Source organism: Pteronotus mesoamericanus, unplaced genomic scaffold (genome assembly GCF_021234165.1).
Source record: "Pteronotus mesoamericanus isolate MK-2021 breed Mesoamerican mustached bat unplaced genomic scaffold, CSHL_Meso_final scaffold_705, whole genome shotgun sequence".
Taxonomy (NCBI): Eukaryota; Metazoa; Chordata; class Mammalia; order Chiroptera; family Mormoopidae; genus Pteronotus; species Pteronotus mesoamericanus.
The window spans coordinates 12,278,560-12,299,181 of NW_026555326.1; positions in this window are offsets into that span (position 1 = coordinate 12,278,560).

Consider the following 20,622-nt stretch of genomic DNA (forward strand, 5'->3'; position numbering starts at 1 on the left):
TTTATTTCTTCCTTTCCAATCTGGATGCATTTTATTTCTTCTGGTATGATTGCTCTAGCTTGGAATCCCAGTACTATACTGAGTGAGAGTTATGAAAACAGACATCCTGTCTTGTCCCTATCATAAGGGGAAATGCTTGTAGTTGTTACCCTTTGAGTATGATGTTGGCTGTGGTTTGTCATAGATGGTCTTTAACACATTGAGGTATATTTCCTCTGTTCCAACTTTGCTGGGTTTTTATCATGCCTGGGTGCTGAATTTTATCAAATGCTTTGTCTGCATCTATTGATGTGATCATGTGATTTTTGTCCTTCACTTTATGGAGTATCAAGTTTTTTGATTTTCAGATGTTGTACCAACCTTGAGTTACTTGAATGAGCCCCACTTGATCATGGTGTATGGTCTTTTTGATTTATTGCTGTATTCAGTTTGCTAATATTTTGTTGAGTATTTTAGCATCTATACTGGCCTATAACTTTCTCTCTTTGTAGTCGTTATCTGGTTTGTAATTAGGATAATGTTGGCCTTGTAAAAAGAGCTTGGAAATATTCTCTTCTCTTGGGAATTTTTGAATAGATTTGGAAGGATAAGTGCCAGTTCTTTGAATATTTGGTGAAGTTTGCCTGTGAAGCCACTGAATCCAAGACTTTGTTTGTTGAGAGTTTATTCATTAATGCTCAGTTTCACTACTTGTAATCTGTCTACTCAGTTTCTCTGATTTTTCCTCATTCAGTTTTGGAATGTTGTATGTTTCTAGGAATTTATTGATTACTTCCAAATTGTTTAATTTGATGGCATATAGATGTTTGTAATGCTTTCTTACAATCCTTTATGTTTCTTTGGTGTCAGTTTTTCATTCTTTTCTTTCTTCTTTCTTTCTTTCTTTCTTTCTTTCTTTCTTTCTTTCTTTCTTTCTTTCTTTCTCTTTCTTTATTTCTTCTTCCTTTTTTATTTTGGTAATTCTGGTTAAAGGTTTTTCAACATTGTTTATCTTTTCAAAGAACCAGCTCTTGAGTTCATTGATCTCTTTTATTGTTTTTAGATTCTATTTTTTATTCCTGCTCTGATCTCTATTATTTTTTCTCTTACTTTGGGCTTTGTTTGTTGTTTCTTTTTAAGTGCCTTTAAAGGTAAGGTTGGATTATTCATTTGAAATTTTTCTTATTTCTTAAGATAAGCTTGTAATGCTATGAATTTCTCTTAGGAATGCTTTTGCTGTGTCCCATAGATTTTGAGTTGTTTTTTTTCCTTATTTTTATTTGTTTCAAGGTATCTTTTTATCCCTTCCTTGATCTTATTGTTAATCCATTCATTGTGTAGGAACATGTTATTTAGCCTTCATGTCTTTGTGTATTTTTTCATTTTTTTCCTTGTGATTGCTTTCTAGTTTCATAACATTATGGTCAGAGAAGATGCTTCATATGACTTCAATCTTCTTAAATTTCTTAGGACTATTTTGTGTCATAACATGTGATCTATCCTAAAACAAATCCCATGAGCACTTGAAAAGAATGTATATTCTGTTACTCGAGGATGCAATGCTCTGAAAATATCAATTAAATTTATCTTATCTAGTCTGTCATTTAAGGCCACAATTTCCTTTTTGACTTTCTGTCTGGACAGTGGGGTGTTGAAATCCCCTGCAATGACTTTTTAGCTCTTAAGATCTTTCTTGAAGTTCTCCAAGATTTTACATATATATATATATATATGTGCTCCTATGCTGGTTACCTATATGTTCACAGGTTATATCCTCTTGTTGGGCTATTCCATTAAGTATTATCTGGTGACCTTCTTTGTCTCTTGTTACGGTCTGTATTTTGAAGTCTATTTTGTCTGATATATGCATTGCTACCCAGCTTTTTTCCCCATGTCTGTTTGCTTGGAATATTTTTCCATCCCTTTGCTTTTAGCCTGTGTATTTGTTTTGTTCTGCAGTGGGTCTCTTGTAGACAGCACGTGTGCGGGTCATATTTCCTTATCCATTCAGCTGCCTTTTATCTTTTGATTGGATAATTTAATCCATTTGCACTTAAGGTTATTATTAATAGGTACTTATTCATTGCCATTTTTGTCCTAGGCACCTGTGTTCCCCCTCCCCTTATTTCTTCTTTTCCTTAAAGCAGTCCCTTTAGCATCTCTTGCAATGCTGGTTTGGTGGAGGTGTATTCATTTAGCCTTTCTTTGGGAAACTCCTTATTTTGCCTTTCATTTTAAATGAGAGCTTTCCTGGGTAGAGTAGTCTTGGTTGCAGGATTTGTTTTTCTGTTTTTTTTCTTTCCTTTTTTTTTTTTTTGAAAAAATTTTTAAAGATTTTATTTATTTATTTTTAGACAGAGGGGAAAGGAAGGAGAAAGAGAGGGAGAAAAACATCAATGTGTGGTTGCTTCTCATGTGCTCCCCACTGGGGACCTGGCCTGCAACCCAGACCTGTGCCCTGACTGGGAATTGAACTGGAAACCCTTTGGTTTGCAGGCCAGTACTCAATCCACTGAACCACGCCAGCCAGAACTGCTTTTAATTATTTGGAATGTTTCATGTCAATCCCTTCTGGCTTGTATTGTTTCTTCGGAGAAATCTGATTGCCTTATCAGAGCCTCCTTGTATATTACTAGCTGTCTCTCCATTGCTGCCTTTAAGATTCTCTCCTTGTCTTTAAATTTTACCATTTTGATTTTCATGTGTCTTGGAGTGGGCTTCTTTTGGTTCATCTTGATTAGGACCCTCTGTGCTTCCTGAACTTGTGTGACTTTTTCCCTAACAAGTTAGGGAACTTTTCTGTCATTACTTTTTTGAACAGGTTTTCTATCCCTTGTTCCTTATTTCTCTTCCTGGTATCCCTATGATACAAATACTATATTTCTTGATGTCCTGAATCTCCCTTAAACTATCACCTTTTTTTTAGTCAGTTTTCATTTTGTCGCTCTGCCAGGTGTTCTTTTCCATCTTGTCCTACAACTCACTGATTCAATCCTCTATTTCATCTAGCCTGCTTTTAATATCTTCTAATGTATTCTTATTTTCAAATATTGCATTATTCACTTCTTCCTGGTTCTTATTCATAGTTTTGGTGTCCTTTTTCATGCTGATGTAGTTCCCAGTTAGTTTGTTGTACCTTACATAGAGTACATTTTAATTCTCACTGTGTTCCTTGATCATTTTTATAACCATTATTTCCAACTGTATGTCTGATAGAGTGCTTGCCTCAATTTCATTTAGTGCTCTTTCTGGAGATTCTTTCTCTCCTTTTAATTGAGGGTTGTTTCTGTGTCTCTCCATTTAAGGTGACTCTTTTTATTTGTTTCTACAAATTAGGATGATCTGCTTTGACTCCCTGCCTTCCTGGGCTGACTGTCTGTGGTGAGACCTTGTGGGACTCAGTGGTGTAATCTTCTTGATCTCCTGGGCTGGGTGATCTTGGGATATCCTTTATGCCATTTATGAGAGCTCTCTTGTTGTAATTGGGTTTTGGTTGTTGTTGGGTTGTTTTTTGGTGGGTTCTTCCCTCCTGCTGGCTAAGAGTTACACCACCTCCCATGTCTTGTATGGTGTTATACAGATGCCATAGCAAATCCCACACCTGCAAAAATAACCCTCACCCACAATCACAGTATCAACAAGTGAACAAATATTATTAAAGGTAGAAAGAGATTAAAGCTATTATAAGAAATGAGAAATGAAAATGAGGTGATTAATGGAAGGAAAAATGATTTTGAGATTGTAGAAGGAGGACAACTAATAGAGTAGGGAATAGAAAAAAGGCAAAGAAATAAAGAAAAAAATTTACATCATAAATTAAAAAGGGAGGGAAGAAGGCAAAATGGAGTAAGAAAAGTGGAGTATAATGTGAGGTTTAAAATAAATAGTAAAAAAATAGGAAACAAATTAAAGGAAAACATCCACCACAGCAGTATCAATGACAAATGAGTAAAGATTAATACAAGTGGAAAGGGATTACAAAAGAAAATAGAAAGAAAAAAAAGAGTATGAGATGTCTAAAGGAAGGAAAAGGAATTTTGAGAGGATACAGGGAGAAGAAATTATGAGTGAGGAATGAAAACCATGCTGAGAGATAAAAAAATGAAATTTAAAAAGAAAAAAAGAAGACAAAATGGAGTAGGAGAGGAAAACAGTAAAATTTGAGATTTGAAATACAAAAATAATGAACCTCTAGGAATAAAATTGAAATAATGTGAAAACAACTACCATATCAACAGCTAATGAGCAAAAATTAATAAAGGTGGAGAGAGAATAATGATATTATAAGAAAAGAAAAAGAATGTGAGATAACTAATGGTAAGAAAAATTGCTTTGAGATGCTGGATGGGGTGGATATGTTAAAATTGCAGAACAGAAACAAGTTATATAAAAGGAAAATAAAATATAAAACAAAAATAGGAGGGAGGAAGGAGGCAAAATGGAGTAAGAGAAGGGAGGAGTAAAATATGAGAATTGAAATAAAGAAAAATAAAAAACAGTGAAATAATAGGAACAAGCTTGAAGAAAAATGTTTAAAAGCTATGCAGGAAGAAAAATAACACAAATAATGAAGCAGAGCATGGTAGAATTCATCTCAGCAGAGTCTAGTGTTTGACACTGCCTACCTTTTCTGGATCCACCCCTCATAATGTCAGATGGTTTCCTAGTCTGACCCTAGGCAGCCTGTTCAAGACTACATGCAATCCACAGTCTGTGGCTATTTTCTTCAGGCTTGGCTGGTCCCCACTGTTCTGCCCTGCCAGATTTCCATTAGCACAAGGCCCAGGAATGGCTCTGGGAGAGGAGGGAGCCCTAAGCTGCATTTTCTATTTTCTTCTCTGCTTCAGGTGGCTTGCACAGGGCATTTCCCCCTCAACTTATAAAATCTCTTACCAGACAGCGCAGAGACTCTGTACTCCTTGGCTTCAAAAATTCATATCAGCTGAGATTCTGTAAAATGTTAGGTCACTTGTTGGAAGATCAGCTGAAAATCCTTGCTGGGGGCACGAGCAAGTCAACTCAGCTTCCATCTACTCTGCCACCATCTCCCTAATCCAAGCCACTCTTTTTTATATTACTTATCTTTTGACCCTCCAAAAGTGAGAGAGAGCTTTTTAAATTTGGGTTTTAGAAGGCCAAAAGGAGTGTTTTTTGTTGTCCATTTTCAGACCTTACCCATAAGTCATTTATTGAGCACCTACCTTGCCTGGCACAGAAATAGTCACAGTCTCTCTTGAGGAGAAAGTGTGATGATAGAATTAATAATGACGAAGAAAAGGGTCCATAGCACTGAGAAAAGTGGCCAGGAGAGGAAGGAAGGCAAGCTAGAAAGAGAGTGTAGTCATTGTCATACTCCACTAAAGCCTTCCTGTTACTCTGTTAGAGTTTCTCAAGGCGAGGGTTTTGATTATATTACATTTTAGACATTATTAGTGACAACATTATACCCAACAAACTTGCTCCCTTGAAACCAGAAATATCCTTTTTCCCACCTTATATTTTCATCAACTTTTGTGATGTAGAAGAAAATAGCAAATTCAGTGTGCTTTCTTAAACATCAACATCAATTCAGCTCTTTTTTTAAAAATGCTTTATTTTTTAAATTTTATTTTACAGAGAGGGAGAGAGGAGGAGAGGGAGAAAACCTTGATGTGAGAGAGAAACTGACTGGTTGCTCTCTTGCAAGTGCCTAGACTGGGGATGGAGCAGGGATGGAGCACAAAGGCCACAACACAGACATTTGTCCCCACCAGGAACTTGTGACCTACAGGTGACTTTTCAGCTTGTGGGATAATGCCCAACCCACTGAGCCATGCCAGCCAGAGCTGTTTCTGCTTTTTAATGAGTGGACTGTTCTTTGAGGTTGACATTGGGAAAAACTACATATAATTTCACAAATCAGGACAATAAGTGTCCTTTTCAAGTGCTTATCACACGATTTCAACATCCAGAATTTCAGAATTAATATTAAAATATAATTGATATGTGAGTGATTGGAGCTGCCATTGAAACTCAGCTGTTTATATGTCCAAGACTCAAGATTTGATTTAATTGTGTTGAGTTTAAAAAGAAAAAGAAAAAGAAAAATGATCGCCCTGGATGGTGTGGCTCAGTGGATTGAGCACCTGCCTGAGAACCAAAGGGTCAGTGGTTTGATTCCCAGTTAGGGCACATGTCTGGGTTACAGGCTAGGTCCCCAACAGGAAATGTATGAGAGGCAACCACACATTGATGTTTCTCTCCCTCTCTTTCTCCCTCATTTTCCTTCTATCTGAAAAAATATAAATAAAATATTTTTTTAAAAAAGATAAACTGATTACACGTACAAGAGAGCATGATTGGACCAAAAATATAAACAGGTTATGGATAACGTCAAAAGATGGAAACTTTGGAAGTGGAAAGCAATAGTTTCTTTTTTAAAAAATTTATTTATTTATTTTTTCATATACATTTGTCTCTAACTACCCTCGACCACTTTCCCTGGCCCCCTCTCTTCTTCTGTCCCTCCCTCCATGCCTCCCTGCCTCCCTCAACTCTGCCCTTAGGTTTTCTTCATGTCTCCTTTCTATATGTTCCTTGACTTTCCCCTTCCCTTCCTTTTCCCCTGCCCCCACTCCCTCCTTCCCTCTTGCCTCTGTTGGTTTCTTTTCCTTTCAGTGTTGCTGGTCTTATTTTCCTTCCATCTTTGTATTGTTGGTTAGGTTCCACTTATAAGTGAGATCATATGGTATATGTCTTTCCCCCCCTGGCTTATTTCACTTAGCATAATGCTCTCGAGTTCCATCCATGCTGTCGCAAAGTTTAGTAGTTCTTCTTTTCTTTCTGCTGTGTAGTATTCCATTGTGTAAATGTACAATAATTTTTTGATCCAATCATCTACTGATGGACATTGAGGTTGCTTTCAACACTTGGCTATTGTAAATTGTGCTGCTATGAACATTGGGGTGCATAGGTTCTTTTGTCTTGGTGTTTTGGTGTTCTCAGGGTATAGTCCCAGCAGGGGAATCACTGGATCGAAAGTCAGTTCCATTTTCAGCTATTTGAGGAAATTCCACACTGCTTTCCACAGTGGCTGCACCAGTCTGCATTCCCACCAACAGTGTACCAGGGTACCCTTTTCTCCACAGCCTCGCCAGCACCTGTTGTTTGTGGATCTGTTTATGATGGCCATTCTGACCGGTGTGAGGTGGTACCTCATGGTGGTTTTGATCTGCATTTCTCTGATGGCTAGTGATGCTGAGCATCCTTTCAAATGCCTCTGGGCCCTCTGTATCTCCACCTTGGAAAAGTGTCTGCCCAGGTCCTTTGCCCATTTTTTGATTGGATCTTTTGTCTTCTTGGAGCGGAGTCGAGTGAGTTCTTTATATATCTTGGAGATCAAACCTCTATCTGATGTATCATTAGCGAATATATTTTCGCATAGGGACGGCTCCCTTATCATTTTGCTGATGTTTTCTTTTGCCGTGCAGAAGCTTCTTATTTTGATGAGGTCCAACTGGTTTATTCTTTCCTTTATGTCCCTTGCTTTAGGAAACATATCAGTGAAAAAATTGCTGCTTCAGATATCTGAGAGTTTCCTGCCAATGTTCTCCTCTACGACATTGATGGTGTTGCGACTTCTATTTAAGTCTTTTATCCATCTTGAGTTTATTTTTGTGTATGGTGTAAGCTGATGACCCAATTTCAATTTTTTGCTTGTAGCCATCCAGCTCTCCCAACACGATTAATTGAAGAGGCTATTATTGCTCTGTTTTATGCTTCTGCCCACTTTGTCAAATATTAGATGTCCATAGAGACCTGGGCTTATTTCTGGGCTTTCTATTCTGTTCCACTGGTCTATGGGTCTGTTCTTGTGCCAGTACCAGATTGTTTTGAGTATAGTGGCTTTGTAGTAGAGTTTGATGTCCGGTATTGTGATCCCTCCTACTTTGTGTTTCTTTCTCAAAATTGCTGCGGCTATTTGGGGTCATTTATGGTTCCATATACATTTTTAAATATCTGTTCTATTTCTGTGAAATATGTCATTGGTATCTTAATAGGGATTGCATTGAATCTATACATTGCTTTGGGTAGTATGGACATTTTGAGGATATTAATTCTTCCAATCCATGAGCACGGTATATACTTCCATTTATTTGTGTCTTCCTTAATTTCTTATTTCAATGTTATATAGTTTTCTGCATACAGGTCATTTACGTCTTTGGTTAAATTGATGCCTATGTACTTTATTTTTCTTCGTGCTATATCGAATGGTATTTTTTCTCTGATTTCTTCTTCTTCTATTGCATTGCTGGTGTACAAAAATGCCTTTGATTTCTGAATGTTGACTTCATATCCTGCTGTTTTGCCAATTTCACTTATTAGGTTGAGGAGTTTTTTGGTAGAGTCTACAGGGTTCTCTATGTACACTATCATGTCATCTGCAAACAAAGATAGTTTTACTTCCTCCTTTTCTAATTGGATGCCCTTTATCTCTTTCTTTTGTCTGACCGCTGTGGCTAGGACTTCCAATACGATGTTGAAAAGAAGTGGTGAGAGCGGACATCCTTGACGTGTTCCCAATCTTAGTGGAAAGCTTTCAGTTTTTGCCCATTGTGTATGATGTTGGCTGTAGGTTTTTCATATATGGCCTTTGTTACATTGAGGAATGCCCCATTTATTCCCATTTTGCTGAGTGTTTTGATCATAAATGGGTGCTCTACCTTATCAAATGCTTTTTCTGCATCTATCGAGATGATCATGTGGTTTTTGTCTTTTCTTTGATTTATGTGATGTATCACGTTTACTGATTTGCGTATATTGAACCATTTTGCATCCCTGGGATGAATCCCACTTGACCATGGTGGATAATCTTTTTAAGGTATTGCTGGATGCGGTTTGCCAATATTTTGTTGAGGATTTTAGCATATATGTTCATCAGCGAAATTGGCCTGTAGTTTTCTTTCTTTGTAGGGTCTTTATCTGGTTTTGAGATCAGGGTGATGCTGGCCTCATAGAGAGTCTGGGAGTTTTCCTTCCTCCTGGGTTTTTTGGAATAGTCTGAGAAGGACAGGGGTTAGCTCTTCCTTAAATGTTTTGTAAAATTCTCCTGTGAAACCGTCCGAGCCTGGGCTTTTGTGTGCTGGGAGTTTCTTGATGACTGTTTCATTTTCCCCAGCTGTTATCGGTCTGTTCAAGCTTTCTGTTTCTTCCTCCTTCAATGTTGGAAGATTATACTTTTCTAAAAATTTGTCCCTTTCATTGAGGTTTTCAAATTTACTCGCATAATATTGTTCATAGTACTTTGTGACAATCATTTGTATTTCTGTGGTATCAGTTATTATTTCTCCTCTTTCATTTCTGATATTATTTATTTGGGTCCTCTCCCTTTTTTTCTTGAGGAGTCTGCTTAAAGGCTTGTCAATTTTATTTATCTTTTCAAAGAACCAGCTTCTGGATTGGTTGATCCTCTGAATTGTTCTTTTTGTCTCTATGTCATTCAGTTCTGCTCTGATCTTGACTATTTCCTTCCTTCTACTTGCTCTGGGATTTATTTGTTGTTGTTTCTCCATTTCTTGAGCCTGAAGTGTTAGGTCTTTTATTTGAAATGTTTCTATCATTTTTAGGTAAGCCTGTATTGCTATGAACTTCCCTCTCAGGACTGCCTTTGCTGTGTCCCATAGGTTTTGAACAGTTGTCTGTTCATTTTCATTTGTTTCCAGAAATTTTTTGATTTCTTCTCTTATCTCATTATTGACCGATTCATTGTTTAATAGTGTACTGTTCAGTCTCTATGAGTTTGCAAGTTTTTGAAGTTTCTCTTTGAGGTTGATTTCGAGTTTCAAGGCCTTGTGGTCTGAGAAAAAGTTTGGTATTATTTCAATTTTCCTGAGTTTGCTGAGGCTTGCTTTGTGTCCTATTATGTGGTCTATCTTTGAAAAACTGCCATGAGCATTTGAAAAGAATGTGTATTTTTCTTCTTTGGGATGTAAGGTTCTATATATGTCAGTTAAGTCTCTTTGTTGCAGTGTGTCATTCAGCGCCACAATATGTTTATTAATGTTTTGTTTGGAAGATCTGTCCATTTTTGACAGTGGGGTGTTGAAATCCCCTACTATCAGTGTGTTGCTGTCTATATCTTTTTTGAAGTCATCCAACAATTTTCTTATAACCTTGAGGGCTCCTATATTGGAAGCATATAACTTTACAATGTTGATGTCTTCTTGATAGATTCTTTCTTTAAGTATGATAAAGTGCCCCTCTGGGTCTCTCTTTATGGTCTTTGTTTTGAAATCTACCTTGTCTGATACAAGTATGGCAACCCCCAGCCTTTTTCTCTTGCCCATTTGCTTGGAATATTTTCTTCCATCCCTTTACTTTCAATCTGTGTAGGTCTCTTGCTCTGAGGTGGGTCTCTTGTAGGCAGCATATGTGTGGGTCATGTTTCCTTATCCATTCAGCTACCCTGTGTCTTTTGATTGGGGCATTTAGTCCATTCACATTGAGAGATATTACTGATAGAAACTTACTCATCTTTTCTCTTTTAACCTGTGTTCTTCTCTCTCTCATTCTTTTCCTTCATGTGCTTAAACCAGTCCCCTTAGCATATGTAGGAGTGCTGGTTTGGTAAAGATGTATTCTTTTAGTCTTCTCTTGTCTGGGAAACTCCGTATTTCCCCTTGTATTTTAATGGAGAGCCTAGCTGGGTAGAGCAGCCTTGGTTGTAGGCCCTTGCTTTTCATGGCTTGGATATTTGTTGCCATTCCCTTCTGGCTTGTAGTGTTTCTGTTGAGAAGTCAGCTCCTTGGCATATTGGGGCCCCCTTGTATGTTACTTTCTCCTTCTCCCTTGCTGCCTTGAGGATTCTCTCTTTGTCTCTGATAGTTGCCATTTTAATGATGATGTGTCTTGGAGTGGACCTCCTTGAGTCCCTCTTGAGTGGGGTCCTCTGTGCCTCCTGGATCCATGAGCGCCTTTCTCTCCTCAAATTAGGGAAATTTTCCATCATTACTTTTTCGAGGAGGTTCTCTATTCCTTGCTCCTCTTCTTCTCCTTCTGGTAACCTGGTAACCCTAGTATGTGGATATTATTGCATTTCAGGTTGTTCTGCATTTCGTTAAATGCCTCTTCATTCTTTTTGAGTTGTTTTTCCATTTCTTGTTCTTTCTGGGAGCTTCTTTCTACCTTGTCCTCCATCTCACTGATAAGATCCTCGGCTTCATCCAGTCTGCTTTGGATTCCTTCTACTGTGTTCTTCGATTCAGAAATGGTATTCCTCATATCCTGTTGTATTCTTGATAGTTTTATGTCCTTTTCCAGGCTGATATAGTTTGCTGTAAGATCTTGATAGTTACTCTGCAGTTTCTCATAGTTCTCTTTGAGCTGGCTGAGCTCATTGAGCTTCCTTAGAACCATTGTTTTGAATTCAGTATCTGATAGTTCCCTTGCCTCTATTTCATTTAGCTCTCTCTGTGGGGAGTCCCCTTTTCCACTCATTTGGGGGAACGTCTTTTTCTTCCCATTTTTGTGAGAGTCTGTTAAGTATTTTTGTTCTTTGCTTTTCTTTCTGGGCCTGCCTCTGATGATTTCAGTTGTTGACCGTATAGGACGTTGGGTTGTTAGTTTGAGCCTTCTAGGAGTCTAATGTCTGTGTCTGACTCCTGCTTGGAGCAGCTCTGTGACCCCTTTGGTCACGGCTGGGCTATTTTTTGGGATTTCTATGCACTCTCACACGGGCTCCTTGAGCACACTCCCAGCGCGGCAGGAACCCCGCCTGCCTGGGCTAGCATGTGCTTGCCCCAGACCAGGGGGCTTATTCGCTACCTCGTGTACTCATCTGCCCCCCCAGCCAGCGCGCTCCGCGGCACTGGTCAGTTTAGGGTCTTTTATTGTGTATTTTCCCCGCCTTTGGCTCTTTGGGTGTGTTGCTTGCCCTCGCCAAATGGGGACTATGTAAATGGGAGGAAGTCAGCTCCAGGACTCCGGTTAATCCTGTCTCTGGTCTTTCCTCCCGGGACTCCGCACTCAACTATTTTCGTGGGGTGCTCCGCAATCGCGGGCGGGCGGGTCAATTAACACCTGCCCTTGCCGCTCTGTGCACTCCCTCACTGGCTGTATCGGTACCAATCTGTGGGAGGCCTTGCCGGCCGGTGCAAGCATTCGCCAGCCCACGCGGGTCACACACACGCTCGCCAACCCTCACGGGTCACTCGGCGCAAGTTTGCGCGCATGCACTGTGTGTTTTGGGGGTGTCTATGTGTGCTTTTCGGCTTTTGGCTCTTTGGGCGTGAGGCCTCTTCCCGCGCAATGGAGATTACGGCAAGGAGAAGGAGTTGGGACTCCCCGGTTCCTCCTCCCGTTCTTTCCCCAATGCCTCCGTTTCTAGGCTCTCCTCAGGGGTCTCTGGGCAGGTCTTTGACCCCTTTGGCCAAGGATCCTCCCCCTGTGCGCACTGTGTTTCAATCGCAGGCAGTCTGGTTCATGCGCTCCCCGCTTCTGCCTTTTGGGGTCCCACCTTTCCAGGCTACAATGGAGTGTACAGGACGGGGAGGGAGCCGGGACTCCCTGGTTCCTCCTCACATTCTTTCCCCAACGCCTCCATCTCCAGTCTCTCCTCAAGGCTCTCCCAGCCAGTCTGCACTCAGTCCCCCAGCTCACATGCACAAGCTGTGTGCAGAGCACACAAAAGGCAAGTTTATTGATTCCCTTCTGCCTGAGCGAGATGGTAGCTGCAGAGTGGGAGGTGCATTATCACCCGGGCTCCACCGGCTGCCCTTTCAGTTCTCTTCACGAAGTTTTCCTCACCAGTCTTTTCCCAGGCACCAACCCACCCTGCTGCCACCTCTCCCCAGAGATCAAGGGGGTGGTAGCCACTGCAACTTTTGCATTTGCTCTTTAAATGTCTCTTTGCATCCCCAGCCACCTGTCCCTGGTAGGGAGCGCCCCTAAGCTTTTTGGGGTTGCGTTTTGTCTGTATTTTCTCGGCTTTAGCTGCTGTAGTTTAGGGGTTCCTGCTTATGATTCAGACCCCATTCTTCTCAGGGAAGCTAACTGACCGTTTCAATGTCCCTCTGGTGCCAGTGCCTGTGGGCACCCAGCCCACCCTCTCGAGCCTCCACTGCACTTCTCACCCATTGGGATTTGTGAGAGTAGAATCTTCTGTCCACAGCACCAAGGCTCCTCTCCCACTATCGCTCCACTGCTTTCCAGGTGATTACTCCATTATTTAGTTACAATTCCAGTTTGGTTTTGGAGGAGGTCAGCATGACTCCCATTCACTCCTCCGCAATCTTCTTTGTATTATGTTTATTGAGTTGCGTATATTGAACCATCCCTGCATCCCTGGGATGAATCCCACCTGATCATGCTGGATAATCTTTTTAATGTATTCCTGGATGCGGTTTACCACTATTTTGTTGAGGGTTTTGGCATCTATGTTCATTAGTGAAATTTGCCTGTAGTTTTCCTTCTTTGTAGGGTCTTTATCTGGTTTTGGGATCAGTGTGATGCTGGCCTCATAAAAAGAGTCTGGGAGTCTTCCCTTCTCCTGGATTTTTTGGAATAGTCTGAGAAGGACAGGGGTTAGCTCCTCCTTAAATGTTTTATAAAATTCTCCTGTGAAACCGTCTGAGGCTGGGCTTTGGTGTGCTGGGAGTTTTTGATGACTGCTTCATTTTCCCCAGCTGTTATTGGTCTGTTGAAGCTTTCTATTTCTTCCTCCTTCAGTGTTGGAAGATAATACTTTCCTAGAAATTTGTCCATTTCATCAAGGTTTTGAAATTTCTTGGTATATAATTGTTTATAGTAGCTTGTGACAATCCGTTGTATTTCTGTGGTATCAGTTGTTATATCTCCTCTTCCATTTCTTTTTTTTCCCTTTCTTTCTTTATTTTTAAATACATTTGTCTCTGCCTCCCCCCCACCACTTTCCCTTGCCCCGTCCCTCCTTCCCTCCCTCAGCTCTTCCCCTTTGGTTTTGTCCATGAGTCCTTGCTATATGTTCCTTAACTTTCCCCTTCCCTTCCCTTTCCCTGCCCGCCCCTCCCTCCTTCTTGTCTCTGTTGATTTCTTTTCCTTTCAGTGTTGCTGGTCATATTTTCCTTGCATCTTTGTATTGTTGGTCCATTTCTGATATTATTTATTTGGGCCCTGTCTCTATTTTCTTGATTAGTCTGCTTAAAGCCTTGTCGATTTTATTTATCTTTTCAAAGAACCAGCTCCTGGCTTGGTTGACCCTTTGAATTGTTCTTTTCATCTCTAGGTCATTCAGTTCTGCTCTAATCTTTACTACTTCCTTCCTTCTACTTGTTCTGGGATTTATTTGTTGTTGTTTCTCCAATTCTTGAAGTTGTAGTGTTAGGTCCTTTATTTGAAATGTTTCTATCTTTTTTAGGTAAGCCTGTATTGCTATGAACTTCCCTCTCAGGACTGCCTTTGCTGTGTCCCATAGGTTTCGGACTGTTGTCTGTTCATTTTCATTTGTTTCCAGAATTTTTTTTATTTCTTCTCTTATCTCATTATTGACCGATTCATTGTTTAATAGTGTACTGTTCAGTCTCTATGAGTTTGCAAGTTTTTGAAGTTTCTCTTTGAGGTTGATTTCGAGTTTCAAGGCCTTGTGGTCTGAGAAAAAGTTTGGTATTATTCCAATTTTCCTGAAGTTCTTGAGGCTTGCTTCTTGTCCTCTCATCTCGTTCACCTTTGAAAAAGTTTCCTGTGAATTTGCAAAATAATGTGTATTTTTCTTCTTTGGGACGAAAGATTCTATATATGTCCATTAAGTCCATGTGATATAATGTGTCGTTCAGCTTACACTATCCTTGTTGATGTTTTGTTTGGAAGATCTGTTTTGTTTCAAGATTTTTGAAAGTGGGGTTTTAAGATCTCCTACTATCAGAGTGTTGCTGTCTATATCTTTTTTGAAGTCCTCCAATATTTTCCTTATATATTTGGGTGCTCATATGTTGGGTGCATATAAGTTTACAGTTTATGACTTCTTGATGAATTCTTCCTTTAAGTATTATAAAATGTCCTCTGGTCTCTTTTTATGACCTTTGTTTGAAATCTATATTGTTTGATATAAGAATTGCTACTCCCACTTTCTTCTCTTGCCCATTTGCTTGGAATATTCTTTTCCATCCCTTTACTTTCAATCTGTGTCAGTTTTTTGTTCTGAGGTGTGTCTCCTGTAGGCTGCATATGTGTTGGTTCTGTTTTCTCATCCATTCAGCTATCCTGTGACTTCTGACTGGGGCATTTAGTCCATTACATTGAGAGTTATTATTAGCAGAAATCTATTCAATTTTTCCCTTTGTACCTGTGTTTTTCTCTCTCTCACTCTTTTCCTTCATCTTCTTAAACCAGTCCCTTTAGCATATCTTGTACTGCTGGTTTGATGGAGTCGTATCCTTTTAGCCTTCTTTTGTCTGGGAAACTCCCTATTTCCCCTTCTATTTTAATTGAGAGCTTTGCTGGGTAGAGCAGCCTTGATTGTAGGCCTTTGCTTTTCATGACTTGGACTATTTCTTGCCAGTCCCTTCTGGCTTGTAGTGTTTCTGTTGAGAAGTCAGCTGCTAGCCTTATGAGGACTCCCTTGTATATTACTAGCTGTTTCTCCCTCGTTGCCTTTAGGATTCTTTCTTTGTCTTTGATATTTGCCATTTTAATGATGATATGTCTTGGAGTGTTCCTCATTAGGTTCCTCTTGAATGTAGCCCCCTGTGCTTCCTGGACCCACAATATCTTTTCTCCCCTTAATTTGGGGAAATATTTTATCATTACTTTTTCAAGCAGGTTCTCTATCTCTAGCTCTTCTTCTTCTCCTTCTGGTATCCCTATTATGTGGATATTATTGCATTTCAGGTTGTCCTGCATTTCCCTAAATACCTCTTCATTCTTTTTGAGTCTTCTTTCCATTTCTTGTTCTTTCTGGGAGCTTTTTTCTACCTTATCCTCCATCTCACTGGTTCGAAACTTGGCTTCATCCAGCCTGCTTTGGATTCCTCTACTGTGTTCTTCAATTCAGAAATGGTATTCTTCATATCCGCTTGTGTCTTCTTCATAGTTTCTATATCCTTTTCCAGGTTGATATAATTTGCCATAAGTTTCTGATAGTTTCCCTGCAGTTTCTCATAGTTGTCTTGGAGCTGGCTGAGCTCATTGAGCTTCCTTAGAACCATTATTTCGAATTCAATATCTGATAGTTCATTTGCTTCTATTTCATTTAGCTCTCTCTGTGGGGATTCTTCCTTTTCCCTCATTTGGGGGGAACATCTTTTTCTTCCCATTTTTTGTGAGAGTCTTTTTGCTTCTGCCTCAATTGATCAGTCTGGATTTCCTGACTTTGTGGATTAAACTTCTAAGTCAGTCGGTGGGTCTCTTTATTTATTTATTTTTTCTTTTCTTTTTTTTTTCTGGGTCTGCCACTGATGATGTTAGTTGTTGAGCCTATCTGACCTTGGGCCATTTGTTTGAGCCTTCCATGAATCTACTGTCTGTGTCTGTGTCCTGTAATTGTCAATCTGGTCACTCTGTCCTCATATGCCAGGTTTAAGCACCACAGGGCAGAGCAGTGACTCCTTATGGGGGACCTATCATGTCCTTATAGGCTGCCATCACTCAGGGGAGTAGTCTGCCTGAGCAAGATGGAGAACGTGGATTGGGGAAGGAGTCAGCACTGGGACTCCCCGTTTACTCCTCCAGTTCTTTCCCTAACCCCTATGTCTCCAGTCTCTCCTCAAGGGTGTCTAGGCAGCTGTATGTCCCCTTTGGCTAGGGATCCTCTATGTATGTCCCCTTTGGCTAGGGATCCTCTATTTCTTCCAGCCAGTCTGCACTCAGCACCCAGCCCACATGCACACAAGCTGTGTGCAGAGTGCACAAAAGGCAAGTTTATTGATTGACTTATGCCTGAGCAAGATGGTAGCTGCAGAGTAGGAGGTGAGTTATCACCGGGGCTCCACTGACCACCATCTCAGTTCTCTTCACAAAGCTTTCCTCACCAATATTTCCTCAGGCACCAGCCCACTCTCCTGCTGCCTCTACCCAGAGATCAAGGAGGGCGGCTGCCATTGCAAATTTTTGGGTTGGCCCTTTAAATGTCTCTTTGCATCTCCAGCCACCTGTCTCTGACAGAGAGCACCCCTAAGTTTTTCAGCATTGCTTTTTGTCTGTGTTTTCCTGGTTTCAGCTGCTGTAGTCTAGTGGTCCCTGTTTATGATTCAGACCCTGTTCTTCGCAGGGGGATCCAGCTGGCCGTTTCAATGTCCCTCTGGTGCTGGTGCCTGTGGGTGCTCAGCTCACCCTCTCAAGCCTCCACCGCACCTCTCACCCATTCTGATGTGTGGAAGTTGATTCTACTGCCTGTCCAAAGCTCCAAGGCTCCTCTCCCTCTATCGTTCCACTGTTTTACAGGTGGTTTCTCCACTATTTAGTTGCAATTCAAGTTTGTTCTTGGGAGGAGATCAGTGTGACTCTCATTCACTCCTCTGCCATCTTTTTTCTCCCAGATTTCCTTATTTTAATGGCCAAGTAGTATTCCATTATGTAAATGTACCACAGCTTTTTATCCTCTCATCTACTGATGGGCACTTGGGCTGCTTCCAAATCTTGGATTTTATATATAATGCAGCAATGAACATGGATTTTGGGACAAAAAGGAAACAGACTCCTAAATACAGAAAACAGACTGACAGCTGTTAGAAGTGAGGAGGGTTGTGAGGCTCAGTGAAAAAGGTGACAGGATTAAGCAAAGAAAAACTCATAGATACAAATAATTGAATGGTAATTACCAAAAGGAAGGTGGGTGGGAGGAGGTATAAGAGAGTAAAGGGGGTATAAATGGTGATGGAAGGAGACTTGACTTTGGGTGACGAACACACAATACAATATACAGAAGATGTATTATAGAATTATACACCTGAAACCTAAATAATTTTATTAATCAATGTAACCCAATTAAGTTACATAAAAACAAAAATTTCAAATTTCTGCTCTGTGAAAGGCAATGGCAAGAGAATGAGGAGATAAGCCACAGACAGAGAAAATATTTGCAAAAGACATGTCTGATAAAGGACTTGCCCAAAATATACAAAGAACCCTTAAAACTTAAAAATAAAACAAACAACCTGATTAAAAAATGGGCCCAAGGCCTCAACAATTGCTTCACCACAGAATACATGGAGATGGGAAATATACTTATGAAGAGATACTCCATATCTTATGTCATCAGGGGAATGCAAATAAAACAACATTGAGATACTACTATACACTTATTAGAATGGCCAAAGTCTCAAACATTGATACCACCAAATGCTGATAAGGATTGTGGAGCAACAAGAACTCTCACACATTGCTGGTGGGACTGTGAAATGGTACAATCGCTTTGGAAGAGAGTTTGGTAGCTTACAAAATTAAATGTACTCTTCCCATATGATGCAGCATTCATCCTTCTTGGTATATACCCAAAGAACACAAAAGCTATATCTCAGAAAAACCAGAACACTGGTATTTATAGCAGTTTTATTCATAATTGCCAAAACTTGTAATAAAGTTTCCTTCAATGAGGAAAACAATCAAGATGTCCATCAGTAGATGAATGGATAAATGAACAGTGGTACATATAGACAATAAAATATTATTCAAAGATAAAAACAAGTGAGCTACAAAACTATGAAAAGACACAAAGAAACTTTAAATGCATATTACAACATTCTGGAAAAAGCAAAACTATGGAGACAATAAAAAGATTGGCGGTATCCAAGAGTTGGGGGGCAGTGAATATACTGTAGCTACTATAATGATGGATACATGTCACTTTATATTTGTTCAAACACACAGAATGTGCAACACCAAAGGTGAGTTGTGATGTAAACCAAGGACTTTAGGTTATTATGATGTGTCAATATAAGTTCATTGATTTTAACAAATGTACTACACTGATGGGGGATGTTGACAATGGAGGAAACTATGCATGTGTGTGAACAAAGTATATTGGAAATCTCTGGGCCTCAATTTTGCTGTGAAACTAAAACTGCTTGAAAAAAATAAAGATTTTAATAATAAAAAAGAGTCAAAGTTCTGATACATGTTACAGCATGGATGGACCTTAAAAACATTATGCCTGTAGAGGGAAGCTAGCCACAAAGACCACATATTATTTTATTGTATAAAATTTCCAGAATAAGGAAATCCATTGACATAAAAAGTAAATTTGTGATTGTTAGAAGTTGTAGGGGAGGAGTGACTGCTATGGGTAAAGGTTTCTTTTCGGGATGATGAAAGTGTCCTGGAATGTGATAATGTAGTAATAATGAGTACACAACTTTGTGTATACATTAAAATCCACTAAATTGTACCCTTTAAAAGGGTGAATTTTATGATATGTGAATTATATCACGATAATTTAAAAGCAATTAACAAACCTTGAATTTGAATTAGGTGGGGAGAAATAAAGAAAATCACTTACTTGGTTAGATTATTTGGTTATTTGACTGGGTCATACTGTATTAGACCTCAGTGTGGTCAAATAGTTAACCCAATAACCCTACATAGTTTTATTCAGAGGTAGAAGAGAGAAGAATCCTTTTATGTCTTGACTTGTGTCCTGTGGGCCACATGTAGCCCAGAATGACTGTGAATGCAGCCCAACACAAAATCATAAGTTTACTTAAAACATTGAGTATTTTTGTGATTATGTGCCACAATGTATTTAATGTGTGGCCCAAGACAACTCTTCTTCCAGTGTCGTAGAGATGACAGAAGGTTGGACACCACTGTAAGCTGTAATGGCTAAGGCTGTCTCTTTTTATTGCATTTGTAAATATGCACTCATCCTCTTCAGTAATGGAAAGAGCCAATAAACATAATGAATAGATTAATAATAAAACCAAATAATGGATGGAAAAGAGCAAATGACTGGCATGCACTGTAGTCAGAACAGAGTCACCAGAGTGAGAAAAACAGCCTGCTGGTTTCAGCTGCCAAGGAATAGTAATTTATTTAGAAAGCAGCTACCTTTACAGAATGGATTCTCTTCTGATAAAAATCATGAATATGTATGCATGAAAGGGATAGGGCTGGTTAAAGATTGTACCCAGGATAACTCAATTTATTCCTTTCAGAACTGTGCGACCTGGCAGTGAATCAGCATCATGGGCAGGGTATTTGCTTTTCTATATCAGTTCGTACTTGAAACACAGCTTTCTACCTTGACCTTTGTGTTATACTAGCTAACCTCAACTTACAAAGTCAGAGAAGAGACTATTCCCATAAGGATTTAAGATTGGACAATTTTCGTATTGCTCCTCTCACTAGCATATTTTATTAAAATAAGACAATCACCATACTCCTTTGAACTCCTCAGCCAAAAGCGGGGGAGTCCAGGGCAGATTATGTATAAAGTCTCTGGAGAAACAAAAATACATTAACAAAATAATCTCTTACACACCCTCTTACCCCAGGAATGAGTAGAGGTATGACTAAAACTACACACTTTGGATAAGCAAGAGCTCCTTCTATCTATCATCCTGGTTTCTTTTCTTTGCCTTTCTGACCATTAAATAAAAGAATAGAGCTCTCAGTTTCTAGTGGCCAAAGAAGCTCCTTCCTGTTAAGCAGAGCCTGAATATAGTAGACCAGAACCAGGGCCCCTATCCTACCTCTGGC